Source organism: Lissotriton vulgaris, chromosome 1_1, assembly GCF_964263255.1.
Source record: "Lissotriton vulgaris chromosome 1_1, aLisVul1.2, whole genome shotgun sequence".
Lineage (NCBI taxonomy): Eukaryota > Metazoa > Chordata > Amphibia > Caudata > Salamandridae > Lissotriton > Lissotriton vulgaris.
The window spans coordinates 1,670,131,587-1,670,137,586 of record NC_141685.1 but is presented as its reverse complement, the minus strand read 5'-3'; the positions used below and the strand labels follow the sequence as shown (position 1 = coordinate 1,670,137,586).

Sequence of the window (6,000 nt, the reverse complement as noted above, 5' to 3'; positions counted from 1 at the left end):
GCCGCGCACGGCGCCCAGCCCCTGCGAGGGGTTTTCCTGCGCACGGCTGGGGTTCCGCCAGTAATGCGAGTGCGGCGGCTAGCTCCTCGAGGCGCCCGAGGCACTCTAACTCTGCCGCCCCTCCTCGCGTAGGACAACCTGTAGTTCCTGCTGCGGGCGTGGAGAAGCCGGAGCATGCAACAAGTGGTTGCGGAGAAAGTTCCCTCCACACGTCGCCTTTGCCTGGCACATGCAAGAGTTGGTCCTAAGAGAGACCCTGTGACGTCCCTCCCCTCTTCCATCTCTCTGAACCCCTCCCCCGCAGGCTCCCTGCTGGTTTCCTCCTTAATGAAATCATCTCCAAAGAAGACTGTACGTCTGGAATTACGGCTCCACCTCGTGATGCGCCACTTTTATATATACACGAGGGAGGGAACGCGTTTCCATAGAGAAACTATTCGAGCCCACTTCATAACAACCCGGCGAGGGGAGAGGGGGAGCGAGGAGGCACATCTAGCGCTCGGAGCCCGATGCTCGCGGTGACCGGCTGCTCCTGAGCGCCAGGAAGACGCAGAGAGGCGCTGCTCCGCGCACGCTCGGCTCAGGTGAGTCCCCGCGTGCCCTGATCTCACGTGGACGTGCGTGAGGCGCTAGGTCTCCTCGAAGCGCCCTAGAGCGGAAATACCAACAACTGATGGCAAAGTTGTTATGAGTACTTGGCGCCTTCGAACTGTCCAGTATGTTCAACTTTTCATTAGTCTGACTTGCCGTTATAGACATCTGGTCTGGCTCGTAAGTTGTCACGAGTTGATTGAACGAATACATGAATGGTTGATGAACGAACCTCGTAGAGCACTGCAAACTCGTCCTTCTGTGCGTCTCTCTCCTGAAGAGGAGTGGCATTATTACGGTGCCAAAACGGCAGGGCGCTGGCGGTGATTTACTTCTTGGGTGATTGCTGGGCGGGCTGGGCGAGTCCGGCATCCTTTAAATGGACCTCAGAGGGACTAGGCTCACAGTCTTCGGTGGTTGTACTTTAACGGTGCAGCGAGTGAATCGATACACATTTAAAGGTATGTATATAAAACGGACTTGCCAAAAAGGACTACGGGGCATCATTTCGACTTCTACATCCTAATACTTTGAGCATCCTCCATGCACTGGTTAGCTGAGGAGGAGACATTGCAAATGCTGAAGAGGCATAGTCTAGGTATGTTACTGGCTGCGGTTCCTGGGTTGTAGTCTCGGCTCCCTGCTTTAGGACACAGTGTGATCTCAAGTGGATCCACCTCCCCGTGCTTCATTTCTCCTGCCCGTTCTAATTGAGAATGTACCGTAAGTATTAATAGAGGACACGGCCCGTGGGATATCTTTGCGCCCTTGACATACAGCGGATACGTTTTGTTACTCTTTTTTATCGACCCTGTAAGTATGAAAGGCGGCGCGGATTTGAGGAAGCCTACGGGGTCAGATATCGACCCTTGTAATGGATGCAGAGGTCCACAGAGCAGACAGACCCCGACCTGGGCAATCAGAAGACGGAGGAACGGCCGTCAGTCACTGTAAATTACTTGACTTTAGGAATGTGGACTTGACTTGCGTACGCCTAGCGCTTTCACAAGTCCCTTGTCGCCTCATATATTAAAACCGCCCATGATGTTTAATTTCCCCGTCCAACCCTTCTGGAATGCCAGTGATAATACATATGTAATACGGTGCGTAATTGCAAATGAGAGCGTGGATGCTATAGCACCTCCGTGTGAACGGAATGAATACTGAGCGCCAACTGGTTTGGTTTCAAAGCTGGTTCGGAAGGCTGGAAATTGTGGGTTTTACGTGTGGCAAAGGAGTGTATCAACTAGTGATAAATAATACACACAGTGCGGGGTTCCAGCCTGGGCTCCGAGGGCAGCACGTCTTCCCTGTCTGACCACACTGCTTGACCCTTGGAAGAGTTCTCTTTGTCCGTGTGTCTGGACTGGCACAGTCGCCAGTTCTTGTAGCTACTAAGAACGGGATAAATGCTGATGTGGAGCGTATGGGAAATACGTGAAACACGGCTCGTTCAGACGGTGTGTGTTGGACGTTAGCAGTCGGGAGGGCGCTCAAGCACAAATGATACGAAAACACACGCATCTCCTGCTCAGGTAGAGGGCTCCGACCCCATGGGTGTGGAAGGGAGGCAGGGGCGTCGATGCGGGAGGATTTTACGAGACGAGAGAGATAGGAGACCCTCCTAGAGACGGAGCCCGTGGGCGCTGATAGAAGTAAATACAGTACACAGTGGGGCAATACAGGCCGCACGCACGCACTCTCTAACTCTCTTGCAGACACATTCTCTCCCTCACATTTACATGAGTTCAATACAGTAATACACGGGGTCATCACGCAAGCCCCTGCTGCGCACGAGGTGGGGCGGGGGCGAACCTTCTTCGGGCCCCACTATTCAGCCAAATGCCGATGAATATCCAAGACGCAAGAGACTCGGGCCCCCCGTCACATCCTGCAGGGGCCCCATCATTTTGTGATAGTCGGCTAGTGGTGATACAGCGCTTACAGTAATGGTGTCTGCCAAGCAGGGGAACCGCTCGCTTGGTGAGCTCTGCCGCATGAATACGGACAAGGCGCTAATGGTTGCACATTTAAGAGTCTGCAAAAGAAGATGTAAAGGAGACTAGAGAGGGCGCTCTGCAGGACATGGAGCCAGCTGTAAGATCAGCAAAACCTTGTGGTGACGTGGTGAATCAAAGGGAGATTGACACCTTCTTTCTTTTTAATTCCAAATGATTTTATTAAGAAAAAAGAGTTTTATATACAGAGTACAGTATATAGGGGGCAGGCCCGGTTCTAGAGGGTGGGCCGGGTGGGCCAGGCCCACCCAAACATAAGCCTGGCCCACCCAAACAGATGCCTTGGCCCTCGCAGTGAGGGCTTGAAGACTGGTGCCATGTGGAGATTTTTTCACCCCTTCATCTCCAGATGGCAAAGGCACAAATCCTTTCTTTGACAAGGGAAACCTTTGCCTACTGTTCTGCTGCGGATATTTCTTTTTCTATGCAGCAGGAGAAAAGAAGTTTGTTTATTCCTAGTCACCTTTCTTACCCCTGCAGCTGCTTATCGTAGTAGGTAAGAGTATGTGTTACTATTTTTTTTTTAATCTGCACAGGCCCAGCAGGACACATACTTCGTGTGCTTCATTTAAACACTTTTTATCATTATCCTGGCCGGTGGAGGACAACAATAAGACAATACCCAGATACCGCTGGTGATTAATGATTCTGCTGGAGAGCAATCATTTGTCTGTTAGTAGTTTTTAAATGCAGATCAACTGTATTTAATGTGGATAGCTCAGTGGGTTACTGCCTTTGTCACATAGATCCTTGTTTTACTTGCAGTTCAGAAGGTACAATCCTAACATAGGACAGTGACCAATGAACTGTCACCAAAAAGCTGCATAAAAACCAGAATGGTATAGTTAGACCTTCGCTTTTTTGTGTTTGTGATATAGTTAGAACGTCCTCAGTCTTTCATTATTCTAATGTTGCTAAAATTAGTTTGTTTGGGCAGATATACAGTTTTATCAGTAAAGGTGACCCCTATGGAATACTCTCTAAATCCTAAGGTTGTTTCCCCAGACCAAACCCTCTTAAAACATACTGCCTACCAGTATGGATGACATGTGATTCCTACACCTTGTAATCCTCATTGGCTTATGTGACATTCCCTGTAGACTTATTTACATACTTGTATGATTCTTTGTCTCTGTATAATGTGTGTCTGATGTAAAGTACTGTCACACCCTACACTGATATGAGTAGCGCTGTACAACAAAGGAAATGCATATGAGAGAGGGGCTATGTAAAGATGAGGGGCGCTGGTGGAGGGTGGCAGTGAGGCAATCGAGGAAGAGGTCATGAGGGGGGAGTTAGGGAGAGATGAGGGGCACTGGTGGAGGGTGGTAGTGAAGGAATCAGAGGAGGTCAATGGGGGGCTACAGGGAGATGAGGGGCACTGATGGAGGGTGGCAGTGAGGGAGTCTGAGGAGGAGGTCAAATGGTGGGGGGTATGGAGAGATGAGGGGCGCTGTGGAGGGTGGCATTGAGGGAATCCGAGGAGGAGGTTGCGTGTGGGGTGGAGCTACAGAGAGATGAGGGGCACTGGTGGAGGGTGGCAGTGAGGGAGTCTGAGGGGAAGGTCATGAGGGGGAGGGGCTATGGGGAGATGAGGGGCACTTGTGGCAGTGAGGGAATCTGAGGAGGAGGTCATGAGGGGGAGGGGCTATGGGGCGATGAGGGGCACTTGTGGCATGTGGCAGCGAGGGAATCAGAGGAGGAGGTCAATAGGGGGGCCATGGAGGGATGAGAGGCACTGTTAGAAGGTGGTAGTAAAGGTATTTACGGAGAAAGAGGTTATTGGTGCTGCGCCAAAAAGACTTTCGCATCAGCGCTAAAGCCGGCCCTGTCATGGCCTTCCGTTTTTTTTTTTATTGAATTAGCAGTCGGGTCATAATGGCTACTGTGGACATACTTTAAAGTATGTGCTAATTATATTTACTGCTACATTCAATGTTTTAAGTTTGAAGGTGATTTTACCAGTAAAAATGAAAGTGGAACCCGATGGTGCCTGATATGGGGCTGGGACCCAAGGTCAGCTGTGCGATAAGGTGCACTGAAGAGGAGTAGTGGATAATCAAGCCTGAAAGGGAGTGTGTTGCAGAGTCCGGGGTCAGGTGGAGGTAGTAATGAGGAGGGATTCTCCCTGAAGGCTCGCACAGAGGAAGCCAGAGAAGTGTCACTTGCCTGGTACTTCCACCTCAGAAACCTCCTCTTCCCATCAAAGGAACTTTACATGGAAAAACACGTTTTGAGAGTGATAATATGTAGAAACAGATTTGGAAAAGAGTGAGTTTTACTGGGCCTTACAAGACTAAGAAGAGATAAAGGAGGGCCCTAAAGCAGGCCTGCCCAGACAGATATGCAACAAATTGAGCCCGCAGTGGCCCACCCAAATGCCCCCTCGGCCCACCCAAATAAAAATTCCGAGAGCCGGGCCTGTATAGGGGTACAGTATAGGTAACCTGCGGGCAAAAATTGGTAACTTTGCATGCCAGTTGGGTTACATAAGGCATCTCTTGGAGCCTACGAATGGCAGTGTGTGCTTGATGTGTGACGTACTAAGCTGGCTTGGCCCATCAACCCCCGCAACCAATGCAGACTCCACCTTTCATCATTTCGAGGAGGCTCTGCTGAAAGTGGGCTTGAAGTAAGGTTTGGATGTATGTGTGCAGAGGCCGGGTCGGTTTGTTCCAGAGAGCCCTTTACAGACTATATTGGCTCCCACTTGTAGCACACCGCACCGTATTTCTAAATGTACAATTTTTTGAACTTTATTCAAAAACTATTTGGGAATAAATAAAGTGCCGGGGCTATATGATGCACTTATTACATTGAATTATGTTTTCATCATCTCACGAAAGGGAATGTTCTCCTAGTAATGTTACAACGACAGAACGGCTCAGCCCAGTGCCAGGCAAATGCCTCTAATCTCTCAAAACACTGCAGTTGCATTTGTTGGAAATGTAAAATTAATCTCATGAATAAAATATACAGGGAAATCGTCTGCAAGACAACCAATATCTTGTAACCTTTCTAGTAAATAAAACTTGTCATTGATGCCTATAACCATTGACATTACATGCTGTTGTGCTCACCCCATTTTGGCATTTTTTGGGGGGGATCAAGTTTCAGTATACATTTATCCTAAATCACCTCAATAATATAACAAGTGGAAAAATCTGCTGTGATGTTCAGTAGAAAAAGATACACCCTTCCTTATAATTGACACATCATTAAGGCCCTTTCAAAACTGTATCCAGGGGTTCCACCCCAGAATCAAGTTTTATTCAGAAGCTGTGAGCTGGTATATCACTCATTATGTTGTTTTATGTTACATGATTTATTAATTGGTTTTGGTACTTTCCAGAGAGATTTGGGCATCGTTTGTTCAGTTTTCATTGTTTGC

At 48.9% G+C, this 6,000-nt stretch overlaps 1 protein-coding gene across 1 annotated transcript in view; it reads left to right on the top strand.

Moving 5' to 3' along the window:
• Window positions 1-447: 447 nt before the first annotated feature.
• Window positions 448-6,000, top strand: part of LOC147751034 (urocortin-3-like) — a 201,459-nt gene continuing 195,906 nt past the window's right edge. The window contains exon 1 of the mRNA XM_086937606.1: window positions 448-584. The gene's annotated coding sequence lies outside the window, so the exon portion shown is untranslated. The remainder of the gene's footprint in view (window positions 585-6,000) is intronic.